General features: G+C 47.3%; 1 protein-coding gene and 1 pseudogene across 2 annotated transcripts in view; one reads left to right on the top strand and one right to left on the bottom strand.

The window, feature by feature from the left end:
- The window catches only part of BCL2 (BCL2 apoptosis regulator), a 158,073-nt gene that overhangs the window by 14,015 nt on the left and 117,811 nt on the right, over positions 1-26,247 (bottom strand). The gene's annotated exons all lie outside the window — the stretch shown is intronic.
- Positions 9,285-12,043, top strand: LOC105942719 (NADH dehydrogenase [ubiquinone] 1 alpha subcomplex subunit 5-like; annotated as a pseudogene).

Genomic DNA, 26,247 nt, shown 5'->3' with positions numbered 1-26,247 from the left:
CCTCAGCATTCTGCTCCATTCCCATTGCACTCTCTCTCCCCTTGGAGCCATCATCGTCAGTCTTCCTTGTGATCTACCAGTCTGCCACACATTCTAGAATTAGACTTTCTCTTGGGCCTCCCAGGAAGCTATTTTAGTCTCCAGGAAGGGACAAAGAAGTATATTTAAATATGAATTCCTAAAAAAAGAAAGCTGAAACTTAGCTAACACATTTTTGGGGACAGTTTCTGGCAATAAAGTTTCGAGGAATGTTGGCCTGCAACATGATGTGGAGGCTTCTGAAGGCATTCTCAGCCTGGGGCAGGGAGTGAGTTGGATGTCCCAGCTTCTCAGCTGGATGGAAAGCACTTGTCAGGGCCCACTGAGGCAGGCCTCCACCAAGACAGCAAGCAGGCCTCTTTTTGTCCTGACTGTGGTGAGCTTCAACACTGTAGCTTCAACACATTGCTGCTCAATGGCCCTGGTTTCCCTTTCTGTAATGCAATAGGGGCATTCCCTGCTTCTCTTTCATGTCTCCAACTACGAAAAAAAGATTTTCCCCTTCTTATGCCCTTTTTCTATTCTTTAGCCACTTTAACTGGGTAATTTAATTTGTTCTGATTTTCCTCCAAATTTCCCTACACCAGCCACACTGGTAGTGACGGTCATGAACCGAAACTACTTTTGCCTATGGCCTATACACATGCCCCCAACATCAGGCGCCCGTGACCGGCATCCATCAGCAAAACTGTGCATCGGTTACATAACCAGCGTGGTCTACACTCTGGGGTGGAGTCAAGAAAAAACACAACCGTTTCTTGGCCTCTAGTTGGAGACAAATACATTTGAAGACAGGAGGGGGCAATACAAGAGGGAGTGACTGTGCAGCCCAACACCCAGTCATAAGGGGGTCAGAGAAGGGTCAGTTCACTCAGGAGACATGAAGTGGAGGTGAGGGAAGGAGGAGCAAGCGCACAGTACAGGCAGAAGGGGGATGGATGTGCGTGCCCAGGAGATGCTAATGACCTGGCCTCATTTCATGGGTTTCAAAACAAAATAAATAAATAAATAAATGAAATAAAAGTCAGAGCTTATTAAATTTCTGTAGGCCCAATGCAATTTCTCCTAGTTCCTAGCACGTGGATACATGCTAATTTCCTTGGCAGCCTAAGATAAGGCTCCTAATGTGATTTGAGTCCCTCAGAGATCAACACTATCATAAATATAAATGTTCAAACACAAGCTAGTTGGAACCCAATGCCCCCACTTCCCCCTCAATACTGGATTTCTGTTAAAGGAAAGTTCTCTGTGGTGCACTGAGCCCCCAGGATAAAGTGGGAAAACACTCAGACAGGGCCATCGGCTCAATGGCAGGCAGAAGCAAACTCCCCATACATAATCTACAGCAGTTGGCAAAACAGCTTTGGATGGTCATCAGAGACCTACTTGGAACTTCAAATAAGGGCTTGAAGGGGCGACCCCGAGTCTGTTCAAAACAGACGGTCTGTGCTCAGAGCAGCCTGCACAACCCTCCTTCACGCTCTCACTGCTCGGAACCAGAGACCACGAACAGACTGTTACAGACACACATCAAGGAGTTTGTTTACTGAACTAAGGGAAAACAACGTCCACATCCTCTAAAAACATGCATTTGACACCAAACCATGCAACGGCCATGAGGGCAGAACTGGAGCGTACCTCACGGCGCTGGGTTTTGATGTGGTCGTTATTCACTCAGCAGAGCCTCCACTTGGCATCACCTCATGCGCCCAATTCTAGGTACTTGAAAACCTAGAAACATCATCCCTTCCAAGAACATTCTAAAATTAAAGGTGTTTTCAGTAATTGGTAAAAAACATCCCTAAGTTGGCTTAAAATGTGAGTTGGGTAGGCATTTTGCCTGCTGGGCGAGGTGCCCGCATCCTCCATAGGAGTACCTGAGTTCAATTCTCAGCTCTAGCTCCGGACTCCAGCCTCCTGCTAATGTCGACCCCTGGAGGCAGCAACTGATGACCCAAGCAGTGGGGTCCCCACCACCAACGTGGGAAATCTAGATGGACTTCCTGGCTCCCAGCTTTAGCCTGGCCCAGTCCCAGCTGTTGTAGGTATTTGGGGAGTGAACCCGCAGATGCGGGATAACATCTCTCAGAAAAACAACACCTTACATAACAGATTTTACAGACCATTCCTAAATCAAATGAGGGCAATGACTAAATCTAGTCTTCATTTTTTTAGCATTTATCCATAAGCTAACCAACAACATATCTACAGACTACCACTGCTAAATATTTTGCTATGAAATAATAAACTGCAATCATTCACAGAAAGTAAAAAAAAATAATAATAAATCACACAACGCCTGTCTCCAACACTTCCTAGAAGTTCCTTTCTTCCTGGAAGAAGTAATTAGTGGAATCTGGTGAAACTGTGAAACCCATCAGAGCAGGGCAGTGGGTGGGGCCCGGCGGTAACACTTGGCCACGTCTTGAGTGTCAGCTGAGGGCCCCTCTAAGTTTTCTGGTGAGATGCAGACTGTTCCAGGTGCTTCCTAGACCCTTAGGGACAGATGCTGGGCAACTTTAATGTCTTCCCTTTACTATGTGTTGGGACTGGGATGCCTGACACAAATACAGATACACCCGGTTATAAACTAGGGTTAGGGCTCCTAAGGCGATTTTGGAGCCATCCATTCAAAGGCCCTAATCAGGGTTAGGGCTGAAGCCAAGGAAGGGGAGGAGGGTTCTACTTTCTGGGGGCAGAATTTTCAAAACACTGTCTCTCAGGGTGGGTCAGTATTACCTTTTTCTTTGCTCCTTAATTTCCTACTCCAGGCTTACAGAAATGGCCCAAAGTTAGAAAACTCATGTTTGTAACACAGGTTCCAATGCTTCATACCACTCTTTCCACAGCTACATCCCCTAGAATCTCCTGGTAACTACACGAGAGCTGCCGAAAAGGGAGAGTGAGACCTCTGACCATTCACTGGACACACAAGGAGGAAGAGGACAGGACCATCAAGTGCCTACCCCTGTGCTGGGCACTTCACAGAAGTCATTCGATTTTGTTTCATAAACGAGTAAACTGAGGTCCAGAGGGGCTTAAGAACTCAACTGACATGAGTTAACTGGAGCATTCCTGGGAAGGAAAGGAGATCAGATAAACTCAGTGACACCACGAGCCATCTGCAGGGCTCAGATTCAAGCTCAGATCTGCCCAACGTCAGTGGTTGTGTTCTCTGCTCTCTGCCCCACTCTACCTTCCGACAGTGATCTCAGCGCTCCAGAAAGGATGATGGGTGGCAAGGCAGGGTGCCTTGACAAGGAAAAGAGCTTTTCACTGGATAGGGAATGAAAGAGACAGAGAGGGGCAGACACTGGCTATTCTGGCAAGTGAACTGGATGTCATCTGAAATCTCTGTCCATGGCCATAGCACTGCCACCCCCCTGCCCCAGTGTCTCTCATGGACACCTGCTACTTCCAGCTCCATTGTTTGCTACACTGCATGGCCCCTTGACGATGGCCCGAATTGCAAAGTTGGTTGTCCTTCATCACACCCAGTGTAGCCCCTGGGATTCTGCCCTGCCAGGGGATTCTCGCTAAACCACAAAGTAATTGAGTCTCTCTTGAATTCAAATACCCTAGTGGCTAACTTATTCAGAGGGCTACTGGCCTTGACTGTACCCCTAGACTCACCTCTTCTTACAGCTACCACAAGCCTTGGCCCCACGTGACCACTTGACAACCACTGCCTGGGAGCTTTTAATTCCAGAGGCCAGGCTCAGTCATGTTCTGGAGCCGAGCTGCCTTTTGCTTTTGGTGTTCCTCTTAAGGCACCACTGGGGAGTCTTCCTGGAGGACCAAGCCCTACCTGCCACCTGCCCTGCCCTGGCTCACCATTTGGCTACTTGGTCCCCTTTGAACTGTCTCCTCCTTGTGGGTGGAGCCTGCTTCTTGTCCACCTCTGTCTTTCTAAGTTCTAATGGTGGCTGCATCTGGTGAGAGCAACAGGTCCGTACTCAAGGAAGACAGCCTCCCGCACAGTTTGTGAAAGCTTTAGGGATGGCCTGGGACAGGTGTGCGGCTACAAGCCTGGAGTGCTGACTTACAGCCCCCCACTGTGCTGCTTCCCAGGCTTACCCTGACCTCTCAGAGCCTCTGTAGATGTAAGAGGACAACACTGCAAGGACTGTAAGGCAGCGATGAGACTGCATGAGCTGGCATTGCCAAGGTGTCCAGCGGAGGCTGGCAGAGTGGCAGGTAGTGAGCAGTGCTGTTCTCCTCCCAGACTCCCCAGGGCTGAACAGCGTTCTAGAACAGACACTGTCTGCAGAATCACACAGGCAGCTTCCTCTCCAGCAAAGCTGAGAAGCCAGACCACAAGTCAAAAATGTCACACAGGGTCCAAGGCAGAAGAGGTTGACAGTGGGCTTGGACGTGCAGTGCCTTGAAGACAGGAGGGCTTTCTGGTTGTCTGGTTGTGGGTGGTGGGGAGCAGCTTGGTTGAAAAAGAGAGTCTCTCAGGGTCAACCTGTGAGACCACAGAGACCCCTGGAGGGTAGGGAAGGCCACGGTTAAGAGATCAGTGTGTCTACTCTCCTGCTGCTCTCTGCTGACCCCTGTTGGCGTGGAGGGGAGGGCAGGACAGTTGGCTGAGTTGGGAAAGGCCAAACAGGTGAGGAAGACTGCGGCTGAAGAAGGAGCACAGGTGGTAAAGACAGAGATGCTCAGCCAGATGCCAGACACTCTGCCCGTGGTAGCCCTGAGCCTTGCCCTGCACTCGGGGCCACCTTGAGCCTTCTCCTCCTTTCTTTCCCCTGGATGCTTTTAGTATCATTCACTTCACTCATCTCTTTCCAAGGCCAGAGGCCCAGGCCTATGTGGACCCCTGGCGTGGCCCAGGGCAGGTACATTTAACTTCCTCAGGCTCCTTGGTTTTTTTTCCTGCTTGAGAGGTTTCTCCAGCGAGGCCAGAGCCTTTGATAGACCTAAATACCCCGGCGAATAACCATGTGGTTTGTTGAGAAGGAAACAAAGATGGGGAGGACATCAGACAAGGAAGGACTAAGGGTTAAAGGAAACAGGCGTTAACCTGGACTCTAACCCAGCACAGTGACTGCCCTGGGAGAAGAGACCACAGATGAGCCTTCCCATCACACAGCCCAGAGCTTCCAACCTACAAATCTTCCCAGGTTTTGGCACTTACAGCACAGCACAGCTGCAGGGCACTGTTGGTGGAGGGAGACCATGCTGTGCACCAGGGGAAGGTGAATGGCATCTCTGGGCTCACCCACCTCCCCCATTTGGCAGAGCCAGGCACCCACTTGCAAGTCCAGATCTAAGGACTGTCTCGCGCTCCTTGGTAACTGCATCCCAGCATACAGCCTGACTACACACAGGGTGCATGCCCCAAGCACTTGGGGATGCAGGCAGAAGTCTGCCTAGAAGGCAGTTGTGGCTAAAGAACAGGCCTGGCACTGTTTTCCTCCTCATGTCTTCTTTGCCATCAATGAGTGGCAGTCCCAGCAGCAACTGTTCCTGGGAGCATGACTCTGGGACTGCCCTCCTTCAAGGGCACACAGCAATCCTGGAGCTAAGACAGCCTTTGCCCAAATAAACAATTAAGTTAATGGGAGGGTCTCACAAATATATAAATCAGAATATATGAAGCTTTAGGAATATGGCAAAGTCTCTCATTTTTCAATGGAGTCCCAGAGAAATGAAATGTAAGCCAGAGTCCAAGCCAGGACCAGATGTGTGATCACAACGCCAAGTGTCCCAAGCTCCCTTCCCATTCAGAATGGTCCAGGGATGTGTCCGCCCCCTCTGGGGGGCAGGGGGCTCAAAGCACATGGCACTAAGTGCTTCCAGACCTTGTTTTATGAAAGCCCTTCACCTGGGGCTGGTTGGTAAAATCAAGCAAGGAGACCCAGGTGGTGGTGGTGGGGAGGAGGGCTCTGCCTTGGCCTGTGACATCATTTGCAGTGACAATAGCATTAGCTGCTTTTAGCTTTAACCTGAAGCTTTAGCTGGTGCTAGCTTTTCTCAGTTATTACAACCGTAAAGCATGCAGTGCACCATGGAAATGTCACACCTGTGTTTGCAATGCCACATGCCACCAGAACACCATGAAGATAATTCTATGTGGTCTCTACCAGAAAGTTCAAAAAGAGGGGGAGAGGCACACCCCCCTTCACCCCTGGCCTTCCAGACCATCCCAGACACTGCAAGGGGCAGGGGACTGGCCACTGCCGTGGGCACTGCTGCTATACCACGTATACTCTGTTTATTGACAGAGTAACAATTAGGGCTCAACACCTGTCCGCATTCAGGGTGATAGGGAGTTTCCAGTCTGGATAGGAGAAAACTTTTACACTGTACCCAAACATTTTCTTTTCTCTTCTTTTCTTTTTTTCTGAAGCCAAAATTAGAAAGAAAACAAACACACAGGGCTCCACGCGGCAGGAACAAGAAACTCAGAAGTGAAGACGCTTCACAAGAAAAGCTCCTTCTAGCCTCACCTGGCCTACCCCCAGGGGATGCCTGCTGCTGGGGAGGGGAGTCCCCAGGTGAGAGCCACCTGGCCCCTGCCCTGGCCCAGTTTCCCAGGCTGCAGGAGTGGGCTGCCAGGATGATGGGCGAGCAAGGAAGGCATTCTCCTTGTCTGTCCTGGGGGTGCCTTGAGGAGCGATGAATAAGTCACTGGCAAGACTAGCTCCATAGTGAGGGCACTCTCTCTCTGGCAACACCCAAATCACCTGACACCCAGGGACCCACCCCCACAGGGATTTTACCCACAGCCCAGGCCTAGGACTGGCTGTCACAGGCTGTCTCACCTTTCAGCCAGCCGTCCTGTTGGGCCCTCAGAGACCCTGAGAACTGCCAGCTAGCAGCCAGCCAGCCAGCCAGCCAGCCAGGGAGCAGGAGGTCTGCCTTCTCCTAGGACCCCTGCTGTGGCTGGGAGTCAGGAGAGGGGGTGCTGTTTACCGTGGGCAAGTGAGGCAAAGGAAAAAAAAAGCTCTTTTCCCCATAAAATAGCTCTGTTTTGTATGACTTGAAAACACCTTCAAGCAAGCCATGATATTAGGGAAACTAATATTGAATGATATGAATTAACACACAAAATGCCAACAGAAATGTCCAGAAAGGCCTGTCTGTCCACCCACTTAAGATATACAGAGCTTAATTCATGGAGATTCATCAGTCTGTAGAAGGTCCTGGAGAAGTGGATTTTTTACAGTGATGTGGGCGTAGATTCCTGCTCAGGTTATCTACCTGCAGAAGGGCGGAGTATGGCCCCTTTTCTCCCAAGTAGTGTCATTCTAGTTAGTTAGTCTCTTCCTGCCAGCCCCCGATCATGCCAACAGGAGAGCTGAGAGGCTGCTTACGAACACTGGGGCCCAACCAGAGGCAGGGCTGAACACACCTACTGTCCCCTAAGTCACAAAAACACAACTGAAAGAGAACTATTCTTATACACCCATGTACCATAAAAGGGGAATTTCCAGAAGCCTCTGATATTAGCAATGTGCACTTCCATTCCATTCCTCTCTAGTTTCAAGATGAGCGGATGACAAAAAAGACTGACTTGTCAGAAAAACACATGAAACTCCAGACCCAGAGGTGTAAATGGCCACTCAACAACCTGCGGGAGTTTCCATACCTGATTCTCTGATCTGTGTTGAAGAGGAGCCATAGAGGAAAGAAGGGAGGAGGGTGAGCCGATCAAAACTCCCAGCCCCTGTTGTGAAGACAGAATCATGAATCTTCTTCAAAGTAAACATTGCTGGGTTATAAGTATATGGTCTGTTTTGAGGTAAAAATAACTTATCCAAAGTAAAAGAACTAATATATATATGAAGCAGAAATAGCTAGGAATTGTCTCAAAACTAGTGCAAGTACGATGTTTCTCCTTTCACTTTCCATTTTTACGTATGCATTTTGGTTGGCTTTGATAGACTGTTTCAGAGAAAGGGGGGAACACTCCCATATTAGAGGGCCAGCGGACATCCAGTGGATGCTCACTGTGTATAGGCCTGAGGTACCAGGTACTGTGGGGGAGTGCATGAAGGGAATAGATATCAAAATCAAAACAACTGGAAATGAGTCTAACCAGAAAACGGACTTAAACACACAAAACCACCGGCGAACACACACAGCTTCCTAGAGCAGCGCTGTATGTGCCCACCTGGCCAACTCTTAGGTTGCCAAATCCCTTTCAATGGGTTCATTTGTACCACATCCACTTCTGATGGTTTTCAAACTCAATCCAGTCTATTTCTTACAATTTCTCATGCAGATCTCTCCTATCCACACATCGGATACGTGTAGTCTGATGGCTACAGACAGGTGCTTGCTGCCTTGTAACTGACTCCTCTATCAAGATGGGGAGCGGCTCCTTCCCCCAGGCAGATCCCTGGAAGCCTATTTTGTTCTTAAATTATTGGCATCTGAATGTTTCCGAGTAGAGATTATCAAAGCCAAATGTGTGGAAACAAAGCCTGGTCATTAATCACCTACTGCAAACACAGGGAGCAAAGGTTTTGCAGATGGTACATGAGCCTGCACAGGCAAGTCTGCAGCAGGGATGGGTCTTCTATGAAATGCCAAAGGGGCCTTTTTAGGGAAGGCACCTGGGCCCCTCTCTACAGCCCTGCTGGCATCTGACCATTGAACTAAGACCAAATGGCTTTTTTTTTTCCTTCATCTGGTTTTTGTTCTTTAGGCATTGAGGTTTCCATGTTTAGAAAGAGGGAAGTTGAGGCCCAATAGTCAAATCTACCATATTCTCACAGGAGCAAACGTTATCTGCCTAGGAGGGGTCAACCACAGCCTGAAGGCTCTTCCCAAATTCTGTCGCCAACAGCCCAAGGGGAGCACACACACACACACACACACACACACACACACACACACAGAGGCAAACTGAAGTCCTCTTAGCATTGTGTTTCCCAGAGCTCAGAGGAGTCCCCATGGAATGTCTGGCTCCTAGTAGCCCAGTGAGGACGAGAGAATATGATTATCTGGGGATTCTACCACCTGAGCCCCCATGTTGTCACTCCAGCATGATGTTTGCCTTGGGGGCTGTGGAAGAGGAGGAAACATGGGAGGAAAACTGGCCACCCGGGCTTCCTTTGGAGTTGGGATGAGCGAACCCCTACTCCAGGGAGCCTGAATGTTTTCCCTGCCCCAGCACAGCCCTTGGCATTCTAGGAGAGGAAGACCTGATCCACTTTAGTTTCTCATCAAAAGGCTGAGCTCCTTCACGGACATAAATCGCTCACCTTCAAAGCAAAACAAATTGAAAAATGGCCTCAGATATGAGGTAGGAAGTAGTATTTTTTTCAAATCACGTTACCAAAATGGTACCCGGAGGTGATCCTTTCTTAAATCTCCCTACCCTCAAAACAGTGTGGTTGAAAAGTTTACAACTTTCAACCCTTGAAAAGGTCACCTCTCTGCCTCACCCCTTCTTGCATTAAGAGCATAACGGATATTTTGAGTCACATGCATTGTTCTTTGATCATTTGCATTTGGTGAAATCCCTCCCTTGGACCAATTTAGTAAGCTGTGCCTTGGGCTTCCTTCATGATTGTTCTCTTCTCGCTCTGTTTTTTCCCTGTCAAACACACAGAGACCTCAGCCCCAGGAGGCAAAGCAGTAGCCTGTGGCCTGGGCACCGGCTTCTTTTCTCATTTGAGAGGCAGGTGCTCTGGGGGTCTTCCATCTCGCTTGGGATTCCTGCTTCCCTGCAAAGCCTTCTTCCTCAGACAGTCCAGGCTGTCTGAAACCCTGGTCCTTCCCATGGTCTCCGAGGCCCGTCTCGCTGGGCCCCTCCCTCCCTGACCTTTCGCTGAACTGACACACTTCTCCAAATTCCAGGCCTTAGTCTCCACCTCTAGACTGTATGATTGAAGGTCTGCATGAAGAGTTCTCATGCCAACTTCAAAAGTGTGACTCTAAGAGAAAGACTGGCTAGACGGAAAATTTTTCCCACCCACACACACTGCCCCAGCGCAAGCATTCTCTCTGACACAGCCTCATTTTGAAATATATTGCACAGCAAAGAAGGCTTGGGCCCCAAGACACCTGCGTCGCACCTGAAGTGCCCTGCACCAGCTGCTATGGAAGCTCTGGATGCTTCATGAAGCTGCCCGCTCACACCCGCGGCTCCAAGTGTAAGCCAGCAGTGTAGGCTTTCAGAGACATCTTTCTCTATGAGTAATTTACAAATGACTCATCCTCAACTTCACCAGCCACACATGTGACTTGTTGTGCTGGTGGAGTGTATCTATAGATGTGTAAACCAGACAGTTCTTAGAACACATCCCCCCTCCCACGTGCTGTTTATTTTTCTTCCCTTCACAGGGAGGAGTTTAAGTCGGAGATGCTGGGGGCTGCCTGCCTGCACTAAACCTGGAATGTGTCAGTTCGAGGAAACCAAAGATATCACCCAGAAACAGAAAACAGAAGAGGCAGGCAGGGGGCCTGACACATTTATTCCAGTATCAGTAGACCCCTTGAAGCTGTGAGGAAAAAAGGTCCACAAAAAGCTAATAGGTCAAAGATCCCCCGAGACAAAATGACTCTATGTTCTGTCTCTCTTTTGCTTGAGTAGAAAGTCAGACTTAACGAAGCAGGTCTAAACCCACATCCACACAAAACCCAAACCTGGCAACATTTCCCCATTTCTATCTCAGAGCCCCAATCCTGGGGGCTGCTGTGGTTTGATTTGGTAACTCTCAGGCACGAACACGTTTTTCCTTCTCCAGTTTGTCCCTGCATTGGTGGAGAATGGTGCTGGGCGTGGTTTGGGGTCACGGCTGCTGCAGGAAGGCATGCGGGGACACAGCTGCCAACCATTCTAGATAGTGTTTCCTACCTCATTCTCACTTCCTATTTTCTATTAAACCAAATCTAGACTCATTTGCCTGCTATGTGAAGCCCGTCTTACCCGGGCCTCTCCCGCAACACTCTAGCATCATCTATGCCCCTTGCACAGCCCATCCTTGGGTGGGGCAAGGATAGCATCTTCAGTGTCCCCGAAATAAAGACAGCAGAACTTCATTCCCACCTATGGCCTTCTACCATTCCCTACCCTTGCAAAAGCCCTGCACCCTTCTTCCCCAGTCCCATACCTTCCCCTTAGTGGAGCCTCTCACCACCCACACCTTAACCCATTCCTCCAGCTCAGTTTGGTCCACCTCAACACCTTGTATGAAGTCTTGCCTGTCTGCCCACTAGGGGCATCCCAAATGCCTGTATCTCCTCAGTTCCCTCAACACTTTCCTGTGTCTGCTCCCCTGTTTTGTTTGGCTGCCTGACAGATCAGTCATGTTTGATTCCACCTTCCTTTGGGAGAGATTCACACTTTCACTCTTTTTAAATTTTAAATTACTTTCTTTATAGAAGGTGACGTTTCACTCTCAAATAGCCCAATTTTGCCTCGCCCCACATCCACGGGTACATTAGGCTGCAGATTGAAGGAATGATCACTTGCTTTTGGCGAAGCAGTGTCACATGAGTGGTCTGACCACACTCTTAGCCCTCTGTCTTCGGCCTTGTAGGTGATCATGGGGAGAGGAATACACTCACTGAATGCTCAGTAATATGACAAAAATAGGTGACCACAGGCAACTAGCCAGCATGAGTATAAGTCCTATTGTTGCACTTAACAACTATCAACTCATGCAAACATTATATTGCCTGGCAGACATGGTGGGCTTGGTGGAGAAGGCCAGACCACTGGCCTTGTGGGGTGGGCTGTTTGTAAGAGTCCATACGAGAGGCTGAGAACATTGTATGCAAACATTCTATGTTCTTCAACAGTTGCCTAAAACTGCAGCATTCAGAAAAGATACACAATAGATGACTGCAAATGCGAAGCTGAGTATGGTGAAAATGGAATCAGATGTTCAAAAATTAGATCAATTTCAGGGTGGCCAAATAGAAGAGGTGATTCCTCAGGCTGAAAATGAACTAAGTCTGGAAGAAAAATATGCAATGGAAACCATGGGAGCCATTAGTAGAAGAACCTCCCGCCAGCCAGTGGAAATGGCCAATATAATCATTGTTACATCATTTTGAAAGGTTGATGGGAAATGAATGTAATTAAATGTTCTTTATTTTAAAATGGTTCCTTATTATTGACAATTGATAGAAATTTAAAAGTGTAGAAAACGGATATAAGATGTATTTAGGAGACTTGGTAAAAATATTATGGTAATAGAGTCTTGTGATTCAGTTTTTGATTTGTAAAGTACTTAGCCTTATTATTTCAAAGATGGTATTTCTTTAAACAGAAAATTTGAAAGTTAACTAGAAAAATTCCCTTAAGTCTTAAAAACGGAGGCCATAATCTAAATACCATGTATCTTCAGTATACTCTCCAATGCATAATAATTCTTACTATTATTATTACTCAGAAGAGTCTGGGGAGGAAAGGTACTTAGTTATTATTGTCTAAACAAATTTACAAGTTACTGTTAGGAGTGAAGTTATAAGATTACGTTTAATTGTGAGAAAACAGCAGATGAAACCTTTACCCTAGTGGTTAAAGTCCTCGTCTTGCATTCACTGTGATCCTATATGGGCACTGGTTCATGTCCCAGCAGCGCCACTTTCCATCTAGCTCCCTGCTTGTGGCCTGGGAAAGCAGTAGAGGATGACCTAAGGCCTTGGGACCCTGCACCTGTGTGGGAGACTTGGAAGAAGCTCCTGGTTCCTGGATTCGGATCGACTCAGCTATTGCAGCCGCTTGGGGAGTGAACTAGCCGATAGGTGTGTCTCTATGGCTTCTTTTACTGCACTATGACAAGCCTGATTTCTACATGTTGACCTTAGCTCCTCATCATTCAAGAAAACTGAACGCCATCTTCCAGGGAATCTTCAGTATGGGAACCTCACATGCTTTTCTTTGCAATATAGAACATAAAACCTACCAGTCTGGCCTTGGACGTCTGAAAAATGGTCACAGTCATCCACCTTCAGTAGGAATACCAGATTCCAATCTCAGGGTAATCTTTAAGCAGACTTGCTCCAAACAAATGTCATTGTACACCCAACAAATTCTTCCCAAATCCATAATGTCTCAACATAAAGAAACTCAGTACCAGCCAGGTCACAGTCGCAGTAAGAGTTGCTTACTGTTTTTTAAATATGATCTTGCAAGCTTGAGAACTCCAGGTTAGGTACCAGGAGAAAAACCTCATCCTGGGGGTGGTCAAATCAGAGCAGGAAATGACGCCACAGACAATTATTCATGTATTAGCAGTTGCTTAAGTACCATGAGGCTTTTAGGGGAAAAGATTGGGAGGCAGCGGTTGGAAATGAAGCCCCATTATTAATGTACTCAAGCTCTTCAGCTGGATTCAATAAAATAAAAAGCCCTGCCCAGACCAATGTCTGTAGGAGAAGATGCTAAGAATTGTGTGTGTGTGTGTGTGTGTGTGTGTGTGTGTGTTTAAAATCTGGTTTTATTGAATCCAGGCTTTATACACAGCATTCCTTCTTCCTAAATGGCTGGAAAAAAATCATTTCGTTTATTTGAAACCATTTCAGGAAAAATGGATGGAAGTTGTGTCCAGAGAACATAACTGGACTTGAGGGAGAGGCATTCATGATGTTCAAAGTGATGGGAACCATTGTCCTTCTTTGGCTAGGTGTCAGGAAGGGCTGGAAAATCTTCCATTCATTTCAGGTCAGAAAGCCTCATCAGGAGCCCACTATGCACCAGCCTCCATGTGGCACTCTATTAGGCCTTGGAGATAGTCTGCACACAGCCAGCCCATCCTTCTTGGTTTGCATAAACATCACTTGGCGGAATTGCTTGCATCTGTCCCTCTCCCAGGGCATGTGGCTGTCCCTTTCACGTCTCTGGCCCTGTCTTCAGTGTCCTGATTGTTGTGTCCCCATGTCCCAGGCCGCTGACCTCAGACTTCCCTGGCTTGAAGAGCCCGTGGGCACCTCTTGTGTTTGTGCCTCCAACCACATCCTTGGCCAGTGGCTGCTCCCACCCCTCCGCCCTGTTCAGCCGCCTCATGCACATCTGTCAGTGATGCAGGATTGGCCTCCACCCTTCCCAAGTCTCTGTCGGGTTTGTGGCTGCACACCCGAAAAAGAGGCCTCTGGAGAAATTTCCTCACTGGGGCTAAGGCATCCTGCTGAGATGTTTTACTGAATAAGAAGAGCCCAGCATAAAAAAGGGAGAAAAATGGGATTAGGCAAGACTGTCCTTACTGATCTCAGGGTGTAGAGGAGAGAAAAATAAGCCTAAGGGAACATCCAAACAGTAAACAACCCATATGACAATGTTGAGATGAAGACAATTGCCAGCAGGCATGTGTGGGAGTCACGCACTTATTGTCAAAAATCAAATGCCCCAAATGGGCAGAATGCCTGTGCCAGATTGCATACGAGCTGTGCTGCCTACTTCAGGCGAAGTCCATTGCTTTTCTGTGAAAGCTACAGTCTCCAGTCTGCATCAGTGGGGACAGGAGATTCAAGCCCAGCTCTCAGTACGAGAAGTTCAGACGGGGACTTCTGGCTTGCAGGTACCCTGAGAGAGACATTTCACAGGGAAAAGAGAAATATCAGCGAGTGGCCAAGAAGAAAGACGAGAACCAAGGAAGGGGGCCAGCTTCCTTTCTAAGCCCAGACCATGCCTCAGTACCAAAATCATGGGAGAAATGGACCCTAATGAGATCCTTTTCTGGACATTATTTCAGAGAAAAAGTCTTAGGATGAATTTCTGTTCCTTAGAATGGTGTTGAATAGAGGTAAGTATTTTAAAAAAATCCCTCCAACACTGAACAGCTAATAGAGTCATATTGATATGTGTATGGAGTGGAAATGGGATGTAAGATGCTTTAAAGTTGCATAGGAAAACAGTGATGATGGCACCATTAGGAACGATGCACTCCCGAAAGCAAACACCAACATTTCCCATGAGTTTTCTCAAACATGTTTGTTGGCTGACTCTTTCCTCTAATTCCCTTTCTTTATCCCACTCTCCCTTCTCCTGTGGAGTGACTTACTAGGGGCAGGGCACTGGGCTAGAGCTGGATTCAACCTGCCTTATGGAGCTCACACTCCTGCCAGGGAAACCAGTGGCAAACACATTCTCACACTGCAATACGATAAGGTGCTGGAAGAGAGGCATGTGGGACATGTGCAGGGCGCACAAGGGAAGGTGTTTGTTTTGAACAGGTCTTGGAGGGCTCCTTCCGCACAAATTCTATAGCACACACGGTTCATTGTTAGAGGTCTGGCTGTGTCTCGCTGTCTCTATCATCTATTCAGCTATCTACTGCTCACTTTGTGTCTTTGTCTATCTGTCTGTCTATCTCTTTCTAAAGTATTTTAAACATACAGTTTTCCTAAGGCATGCTTCTCTTCTCATTGCAGGGAAAGCCTGCTACCAAAGATCATTTTGCCAAAGTGCAAGCTGACAATGGAGTTTGGAGTTCTTCTTTGGAGGTCGTTAAACACAGGATTGTTCTCATCTGGCTGGTTGGGTGGTCCAGCAAAGGCAGTGGGGGTCTCCTGGAGGACACGTCAAGGGTTCTCAGATCCTTGTTTCTTTCAAGGCCAAGAGCCTGTGAGTCCCCTTGGACCACGAGCAGCTGCTGCCCTTTCAATACTGTGCCTGACTGTCCAGGCCAAAAGCTGAGGTGAGGAGTGACAGCCCTGGAGGGTGCATTTGGATGATCTCAGAGGTCACCACTGCTGCTGGCTGCAGGCCTACCAGCGACTGCCACCTCCGCACCGAGAGCAGCACTAGGCTTGCGATCCCTGTAATCGACATCAAGAGCCAGAAATCTGGGAGATGCGTGAACTCTGGATTTCATCATGTAGCCCTAAGGCTTCTGTCTGCTTCTAATTGGAGGAAAATGCAGGCTGCTGTGCTTATTGGTAAATGTGGTCTCTGTAGTATACTTTTCCACACGTCCCTTCACCTTCTGTTAAGTGCAGGGACCCGCTGGAATGGCAAGGCTTTTAGGTGGCTTACATGTCACGGGAGGAGGAAAGGTAATCTGAGGATGGATCTGGAGGCATTGCTAAGCGATGATTATTGCACTTTCTGTATTGGAATCCATGCCACAGGGCTTAGCCACCCACAACAGCTAAACAGTAGCAACCCATGTCCCACGTATTTAGCAGGCACAGGGGTCATTAGTCTTTATTTTAGTCTTAACTGTCTTTGGTAACATTATTTGTTAACCTAATAGCATTAAATAACTAGGTCTGGTCTCCTGATTCTTTCTCTAAGAATAACTTTTAATTTTATTTATTTATTTGTGTGTGTGTGTGTGTGTGTGTGTGAGAGAGAGAGAGAGAGAGAGAGAGAGAGAGAGAGAGAGAGAGAGAGAGAGAGAAAGAATATCTTCTGTCCATTGGTTCATTCCCCAAATGCCCACAGCAGCTGGGACTGGGCCTGATCAAATCCAGGAGCCTAGAACTGCGCTGGAATCTCCCAGTTGGGTGGCAGGGACTCAGGTGGTGCCTCCATCACTGCTTTCTCCCTGGGTGTGTGTTAGCAGGCAAGCTGGAATGGAAATCTGAGGCACAAGTGTCCATCGTGGCCCCTGATTCCCAAAGCTTAACTAGGGCTATTCAAGTCGTTAATCACAGGTAGGCAGCCATTACATCTGCTGGTGTTCATTCCTTTACTGAATCCATGGATGGCTTCTTGTGGGCTCTCAAAAGCAATCAGGCTTTGATTTCCAAATTAAATGTTGGTTTTTTAATTTTGTTTTATATTTTCTTTAAAGAGTAGTTACTAAAGGCCATCATCAAAGCACCTGAATGCTATTTTAACTTTCTGTGGTTTGGGGGAGAACAGACATGATCCATTTACATTTTGTGTGTATATTGATGCTTTCTTTAAAATTATAACAACCAAACTCATATAAACAGCTCCTATTTATGACAGAATCAGTGATCAGTACAGAAGAGGAAGCCTGAGGTGGTGGTTAAGAAAATAGACATGAGTTGAATCCTAGTTTAGTCACTTACCGCTGCGTGATATTGAGCAAGCTGTGCTAAACATCATTGCATCTTGATTTCTGCAAGTGCAAAGTGAGGATATGACAGTACACACCCCATCTGGTTCTTGTGAGGACTAAATGAGTTACTGTACATAACATGCTTAAAGCAGTGACTGGCACATGAGAGGTACTGCATGTCAGAAATTCTAATGTGAATGAATTAACCATTGCTCTAATCAATACCAAGTAGAGGAGGTAGTGTCTGGAAACTTAGGATTTAAATGATTGCAAAGATAAAGCAAACAGCTTGGAGCCATGCCTAGTGCATAGGAAGTGTTCACTGTTAGCAATGAATAACTTGGGCACCTGGGCGACACTTTTGCTTTGGACTGTTTTTTCATGATCTTGACTTAATTCTTCCAAAGCTCTAGGGTGCGACATTACATTTCACTCCCTCTCTTTCATACTGGCATCCAGGGAGAACAGGCCCAGCTCATCTTTGGGTCAGGGAGGATGCTCCATCAACACGTCAAGGTGCTGGTCAGGTTCTAAGATGGAACCAACTCCATGGGTCCCTTTTTGGAGTTTTCTTGTTTCAGCATCCTTCTCAATGTTTCCCCTCATATCTGTTGAGTCTCCAATCTTGCAGTTGTTTGCACCTTTTAAACCTCCTGATTCTGAAAACACCAAATCTGAAATAATCCAAAATTCACCCAAGAAAATTCTGCACCCAGCCTCATGTGATGGTTACAGTCAAAATTTCAGTATATCAAAAACATAACATTGCCTTCAGGCTGTGTATATAAGATGTATATAAACCACAGATAAATGTTGTGTTTAAAATTTGAGTCTTCTCCCCAAGATATCTCATCCTACACATGCAAATATTCTAAAATCCCTTTATCCCCAAATCCAAAATATTAAACACTTTTGATTCTGATCATTTTCAGGTAAGGCGCACTCAATCTGCATTTTTGTTTTGCATATGTGGAAAAGAGCATAGCAAACTACTTGGGCTAGTCATGGATGGATGGATGGATGGATGGATGGTGGCTGCACTCACAAAGATGTATTATTGCTGGCAATTGGCTTGACATTGCTATAAGCAGAATTAAATCAATCAGCTGTCTTCCTCCAAAGACACAGATCAGATGGAAGACAATCTTTTCATTAGACATTCTTAGTAAATAAATTTTCTTGGGAGAAAGTTGGAAACAGATTGGTTTGCTTTTGAAATAGTGTTAGCAAAATACTAGAACTTGAGTTCTGTGAAGATTTCTTGCTACCATATTCTCTTCTGATTTCAAAGTGAATTTTCTTGTTCAAGTCTAAAAACCATGCTTTGCTGAAGTCTCAGTGAGCCACACGGGATACCTTCCAGCACCCCCCAACAGTCCGAGTTTACTGTATACTTTTCAAGCTTCAGTCCTTGTGCCAGCTTAATGGATAAAAAAAACAAAACAAAACAAAACAAAATACCCTTAATTTCTAAGATCTGGCCCTTTCACCTTTTAGGAAATGAAAGGATTTAAATAGCCTGCTGATACATTTCACAATGTCTACCCTGCAATTCTATAAGCATGGTGTGAATGAGCCCAATTCACTGTTGGAGTTAGGCAGGTTAGGAGATCCTGATACATTCAGATAAAGTATCATGAAAATGCTTAGCAACTGGTGACCCCAATGGGTGCAAAGGGCTCACAAGAGCACAGCACTTATAAGTATGAAATGAGAAGAAATGTTACCAACAATAACCAACAGATCGATAACATCTCCCATTCTCCTAAGAGTCTAGGTCAGGGCTGTTTTTCAATAGTCCCACATTACATCAGGTAAAGTGAAACTGGAAGATCTTTTGGAAGAAAGCTAGCTAGCTGCACAGGCTAAACATGCTTCAGGTTGTAGAAGATAAAAATAATAAGTACCTTTGACAGAAGAGATGTTTCAACTCTGTATGTGAGATAATAACATACAAGGTCTACATTATTCTAACACCCATAATGTAAAGCATGTTGGGGTTACCAATGACCTTGAGTAACTAAAAACCCAGTGAATACAATCCCAATCATGTTTCTAAGGATGGATGGCACCTGTCCATTCACGTACTAGTTCACCAAATGAAAACTACTCCCTGCCTATCTGCCTACTAAGCAAGAACAATGCAAATCTTGAGACTGTTTGGCCCTGAAGAACTAGTGAGATAGGAAGCTTGCCTTCTCATTAAGATATAATTATTTCCCCACATTGGATTGCTGGAGAATCAGGCATGAAGTTCACGTTATCGATTCTATTCCAAAATCTACAAAGCATCCCATCAGGATACGAGGATTAGACAGCTCACATTCATAAGGCAGTAACAGGTCCCCAGGCAGCATTCATTGCTCTTCCAGGCCATCTTTTCCTCTACTTTCCACCATTGTCTGCCAATCCACTGACTCTGCCCAGGATGTCTATAAAGAGTGATTAAAAACAACAGCAGTAAAAACGCAACATGTTGTTCCACTTGAAATGCCCTTTCAAAGTAACAGAAAGTTGGGGCGCCACAATATAGCAAGCTAATCTACCTGCAGTGCCAGCATCCCATGTGGACACCAGTTCCAGCCCCAGTGACTCCACTTGCGCTCCAGCTCCCTGCTATGGCCTGGGAAAGCAGTGAGGATGGTGCCCTTGAGTCCGTGCCCCTGAGTGGGAGAGCTGGAAGATGTTCCTGACTTCCAGCTTCAGACCAGCCCAGAGCAGCTGGACAATCTCTCCCTGTATGTCTCTCTTTCTACCTCTTTTCATAAAATAACTCTTTCATAAAAGTAAAATAAATAAATCTTTAAAAAAAACAGAAACTTAAGCTTTGATATAAAAGTTATGATCAATTATCTTCTTTTCTATTCTAGAGAGAAACCAGCACTTCTAAGACAGAAAAGTTCTGTTTTCAGAGTATATTTTACTGGCTCACAGTTAAAATGCATGCAGGCCAAAACCTCCTAACTCTACCTGAACATTTTTGGTGTATTTGTTTAAACATGTTTGTTTTCTTAGTTGAGCTAAAAATGTTTTTCCCTCCTGGTGTTTCTGAAAGGACCTTTAGACTAAAACAAAAATAAAAATGACATGTTTAAAAAGTTATAGTTACCAGACTCAAAGCACAGTGCAGAAAATGGATGGAGGAAATGAATTTTAGGGCCTGTGTAGCAGTTTTCCTATTTGGGTTGCTCTAAATAGATGTGAAAAAACAAACTGAAAAAAAAAAAAAGTACCTCTCCACCCTGTGCAAGTGAGGGCTGAAGGACTATTCCTCACATGGAGTTAGGGTTAGAAATAAACCAATGTCTCTACAGATACTGATCTTCCCTGCTGCCAAAGGCCCACTGTGTTACAAGAACTCAAACAGTGCACAAGACCTCTTTGTGCCAACACGTATCATCGTTCGGTGCGTTCTTGACATGACTGCACTTGCAGGGGCTGGTGAGTACAAGGAAATATGAATTGCAGAATATTGATAATCATCCAGTTTAACTTGCAGTTTCCTTTTAAGTGAGGAAAAAACATAATAAGCAGTTTTGCATGGAAAGGATTTCCTCCCCTAGGACAAGACAACCTTTTATTGAGAGACCTTCAGCCTTGGGAACCCACACATTTCCTGACGATAGTAGTCTAAGTTTCTTGTGCTGGTGATTTTTTTTTTTTTTTTTTTTTTTTTTTTGGTGAGGAGAATGTATAGAGATTCAATTCCCAGGGAACATATACAAATATTTATGATATTGCATACATATGCAATATTATACACATATAAAAGCTTTCGGGCCTGGCGCAGTGGCCAGCGGCTAAAGTCCTCAATCTTGAACATGCCAGGATCCCATATGGGCGCTGGTTCTCATCCCAGCAGCCCCGCTTCCCATCCAGCTCCCTGCCTGTGGCCTGGAAAAGCAGCTGAGAATGGCCCGAAGCCTTGGGACCCTGCACCCACGTGGGAGACCTGGAAGAAGTTCCTGGCTCCTGGCTTCAGATCGGCTCAGCTCTGGCCAGTGCGGTCACTTGGGGAGTGAAACATCGGACGGAAGATCTTCCTCTCTGTCTCTCCTCCTCTCTGTATATCTGATTTTACAATAAAAGTAAAATAAATATTTTTAAAAAACCTTTCATATACATGTTTGCATATCCTCAGTTGATTCTTGAAGAAAGAATCATGAAGTAAGAGCTATTGTGATCATCCTGTACAGATAGTCATTGGAGGCCTGGACAAAACAACAGACTTGTCTGCATCTCATGCTATTTTGGAGTACTGTCTTTTCCAGAACTCAGATTTATTTCCTAGCTTAACATTTCTTTCACTGAGTGTTATGAGACCCAGACAAGACTGTGAACCCCAAACATCTCTCACCTAGTGAGTCGAGCAGTGTGCATAGACGGGGCACGAGCGGAGGTCTGGGCTAGCTTTCTTGCTTTCCCTTCTTCTCTTTTTCTGGAGGATGAGGATAAAGCTACTGTCAGGTCACATCCTGCTGTGCAGGTGGACCCTGAGGCACACTTCTCCTTACTCAGACCCAGCTGAAGAACCTGCACTATGTTTCCACCCTAAGCAGCCTCAAGAGGTTCTATGGTCCTTTCAGAAAGCAATGACAGGTCTTTTGTCATGTTCACCCAAATCCACGGATTTCAACCCCAAAGCACAGATCAACCTCCACTCCCTTGCTGTTTGCACTAAGATGTCACACGAGCCCACAAATCAAAGTTAAGGCTGTCTGTCTTGACACTCTCTGTTAAGTCCACTTCCATCCTCATGTACAAGGCCAAGGTGAGTGGTCCAACAGGCACTTTCCAATTATCAGCACTCACAAACAAATACCAGAAAAGACTTGAACCTAAATGTTCCAGAAGGTTTCCTTTGTTGAGCCCAAATTTGTCAACAGATATACAAATCTGAAGACTACTGATTTGTAAGTTAATGAAAAAAACTGGATCTAGGAAATGTATTTTTCAGCTAGACTTGAAAATGGCAGCTACCCAAATGTCAGAGCGGAATGAGCTGACAGAGTGTTGCCCGGTCTGCAAACTCTCTCACGTATGTTATTTCTAAGAGTCACTTTCAAAACAGTGAACAAGCAGCCTGGTGTGTCCGCAGGCCAGTCAGGCTAGACCTGAAGCCGGCTGGAAACAACCGGCACAGCTGTGGGAGAGCATCCCAGGTGAATTCCAGCCCTAGTTCACTTAAGGTCCTGCCTGGGTCCAAACCTGTTTTATCAATGAGCTTCAGAAAGAACCGAAAGCTGACAAAACCAGGTTCAGGGAAGGTAAGTGGTAGCCTGGACCAACCAGCTGGTGAGTGAGATGAGCTTTCCACTTACCTCTGCCCCTGCTCTCTTCTCGTCCCCACTGCACAGGTGCCCAAGAATGCACTCTGGGGGAACTAGGCAGCTGCATCAGGCACCAAAACTCCAGGCACTGACTACTCAGGAGTCTGTGGAACAGCCCCACTGGCACCACAGCCTACAACACGAGGCATGGGCGCCAGAGACGGGGTGTGGCTGATGGACTGAAACCTGACCTGGGATGAGGGGAAGGTAGGTTGGCATTTTGAAGCAAAGGTAAAGAAAGATCTCAGCCTGGGCTCCTGCTTGGTTGCAAGCTTTCCAGAATGGTTCTGTCTGCCTCAGCCGCCACTCTGCATGGTCCCCCAACAGGATGGGACTTTGTTAGGATGGTGGGCATGGGGGCAGTGGCAGGATGGGAATGAGTGTGTGGAGAAACCTTGAGATAAGTTTCCTTACAGACTCCACAGCGTGCTGGGAATGCTGAGAGCGGCTGAGAGTGCTCTGTCTCTCATCCTCTCTCCACTGCCACTCACCTGGTGGGAGGAAGAAGCCCTAGTGAGGTGTCCTGGCTGAATGCCCAGGCCAGGGCTGGGGAAACTGCCTGCCACCAGCTCATCACAGCATGTTTGCTTGGTACAGTATCCAGGATTTCTCAGCAGATGTGTTGATTGAATAAGAGTATGTTCACTGAGTGGGTAATGGAAAGAATGGATGAAAGAAGTAGTGGGTGGTCCTGGTGCAGCAGCCTAGTGGCTAAATCCTCACCTTGCCACCACCAGGATCCCATATGGGTGCTGGTTCGTGTCCTGGCTGCTCTACTTCCCTTCTAGCTACTTGTTTGTGGCCTGGGAAAGCAGTAGAGGATGGGCCAAAGCCTTGGGACTCTGTACCTGTGTGGAAGACCTAGAAAAAGCTCCTGGCTCCTGGCTTCTCATTGGCTCAGCTCCGGCCATTGGGCCACTTGGGGAGTGAACTAGAGGATGGAAAATCTGCATTTCCTTTTGTCTGCATATCTGACTTCCCAATAAAAATAAATAAATCTTAAAAAAAAATTAGTGGGTAAGGGAGCTGGAGAGGGGTGGGTGCGTGAGCATGCTGGCCAAGGCAGCCATAATACAATAACCTGCCATGGCAGGGACAGGCGCCCTCCATGACATTGCAGCTCTCTGAACCGTCGCCGCGAGCTTTGTGGCTTCCCCCAGTCCATGGGGCTCATCTGCCATCCCCCTGCCCAGCATCACACCACTCACCCTACCCACCCTTTTGGGGACTGTCCCAAAATGCCTGGACCGGGCTCATGTGAGAGCCACTGGCAGGACTGCCACAGCAGGAGCCTGCGGGAGAGGACGGGGAGAGGCTGGTCTTTCTGAGCTTTTGCAACAACGCTACTCTCAGGAACCCTGGTTCTCTCCAGAGAAGGGCATGAACCCTTGCCCAGAGCAGCCCCTCTTACAGCTCCCCCCATGGCACAGCTCGCTTCTCACACTGGGGGCTCAACTTCCAGATGGGACACTTTGACAAGTGACACTCTGCTTCACACCGCTTGGTTTCTATGTTTTCAGTGGCCTTGGAGAAACCCTGTCGTCGGGTGAGAAGCCTGCGATGACATACTCTCAGTGAGGCTGGAGGGCTGCTCACTGTGCCAGCGGGGGCTTAGGGAACAGAATCACTCTTGCATTCTAGTTCTAAGTAGAGTCCTCTGAGTAAGTCGTTTCATGATATGGGCCAGAGCTGTGGCACAGCCTGTTAAACTTCCACCTGAAGCATCAGCAAACCCATATGGGCATTAGTTCAAGTCCCTGGCTGTTCCACTTCTGATCCAGCTCACTGTTTATGAGTCTGGAAAAGCAACAGGTGAGGGCCCTAAGTATGTAAGAGACCTGGGTGGAGTTCCAGGCCTCTGGGTCCTGCATAACCTATGGGACCATTTGGGAATGAACCAGTGGGTTGAAGATCTCTGTTCCCTTTCTTTCCTTTTGTCTGCATTGCTTGACCTTTCAGGTAGATATATAAATCTTTAAAATAAAATAAAACTAAAAAGGCCTCCTGGTGAATGGATCGAAGTCTGGGGCCACACAGCCCTTGGTTGGGACGGAAACCACCAGGCAGGCAGTTTCAGGCCTTTTGAGCAGATCTGCCCCGTTCCCCACTGAGGAGATGACCCAGCACCTGGATGTGGCCAGTCTCGTAACAGCAAAGCACTCCCAGATGCCAAGGACTAACAGGATCGTAACTGTTGTTTAGAAATGAAAATGGCCCGCAACCAGAACCAGAGCCGCCAACGTGTCAGGGGGAGGGTGGAACTTTCTGGAACCGAGGCTCCGAGGCGCAAGGCGAATACAAACAGTTTATAGATGTGGGCAAAGGTTCTCAGAGCAAGAATATCCACTGGCATCAGATTAAAATATGGTTTGGGAAAACAATTACCTGCCCGAGATCCCTGGGAAAGTAAAACTTCCTGGTTTCTCTGCCAGGAGGAGCGAATGTAAAACAAGGGCCGAGAATCTCCCACACAAGACCTTGGAATTTCCTCCAAACAGCTGCAGGTCACCTTTGAGGAGTTTCAGGCCGGCTCAGGGCTGATGGATGTTGCAACACCGAGTTTGAGGTCTCCCCAGTCTGGTGCCAGGAGTGGGCCCCAGGGGACACACAGAGAGAACAGTTGCTCTCTTAATCGGGCCGAAAACAAAACTCCCTCCTCCTCCCCCCACTCAACCTCCCTGCTTTGTTGTGAAATTGTCACTGGGCCTTTGAGCAGCGATTAAAATCCCAGCCATGTCCAATTTAAAGGGCAGGTTCCCAGGCGGGCAAGGGAGCGGGTTCAGGAGGGTGGTGCTGGACGGGGAGGGGAGGGTGCCTGTTGCAGTGAATTTATGGAGGATTTGGGGATCGCAAAAGTCATGGGACTCGACTCAATTAAAATTAGTGGAAAAGCACAACACGCACACAAGTTGAAAATAATAATAAAGCAGCGCAGCTCTCCTGGCCGGCTCCCGGCTCCCATTCCTGAGCCTGCTTGGGAATCTCCCACAGACTTCCTGAGGCTCAGCATGGGGGCTTTTCTTCGCTTCTTTTCTTTTTCTTTTTTTTTTAAACTTCCCTGCCCTTCACACTCAGGAGTTCTGCAGTGCAGCCTGGGAACACCCCCACCCCTGAATGTTTCCTGAGAGCGGGAAGGCGCTTGCGCGTCGGAGAGGGTGGGTAAAAGGCAGCGGGCTCTTCATGCACAGGCAGCAAAGGCACGGGACTCTGAACCTGGCGGGTTGACAGCTGCCATGGCCAGGCGACACCCCAGCTTCCAAACATATTGCCCCCAGATCCTTCCAGTCCCTAGGTCTCACCTGTTTCCAAATCCTTCAACTGAGCCTGAGATGTGTGAGTGTGTGTGTGTGTGTGTGTACGTGTGTGTGTGTGTATATAAACCCCTTCCTGTGTTAATAACTGGAGCCTTCTGCGAAAGGTCAACAAAGACAAGGACACCAGGGCCCGGCGCAGTAGCCTAGTGGCTAAAGTCCTTGCCTTGCATGTGCCAGGATCCCATATGGACACCGGATTGTGTCCCGGCTGCTCTACTTTTCTTCCAGCTCCCTGCCTGTGGTTTGGGAAAGCAGAAGAGGACCGCCCAAAGCCTTGGGACACTACATCGTGTGAGAGATTAGGAAGAAGCTTCTGGCTCTAGGCTTCAGATCAGCTCAGCTCCGGCTGTTGTGGCCACTTGAGGAATGAACCAGCAGATGGAAGATCTTTCTCTCTGTCCCTCCTCTCTGTAAATCTGCCTTTCCAATAAAAATAAATGTTTTTTAAAAAGGACAGGGACACTAAAAGAGCATGATCACATGAGCTGGACCAAGAGAATCACATGTTGGGGTGCGAGGAGGTAAGGATGGAGATGAAGGCCCCGCCTCCTCCTCCTCGGGGGCACGTGGCGTGTGCGTGTGTGTGTGCGTGTGTGTGTGTGTGTGTGTGTGTCCTCAGCA

Source organism: Ochotona princeps, chromosome 18 (genome assembly GCF_030435755.1).
Source record: "Ochotona princeps isolate mOchPri1 chromosome 18, mOchPri1.hap1, whole genome shotgun sequence".
Lineage (NCBI taxonomy): Eukaryota > Metazoa > Chordata > Mammalia > Lagomorpha > Ochotonidae > Ochotona > Ochotona princeps.
Note: the sequence above shows the minus strand (reverse complement) of the source record. Positions and strands in the feature narration are given on the sequence as shown.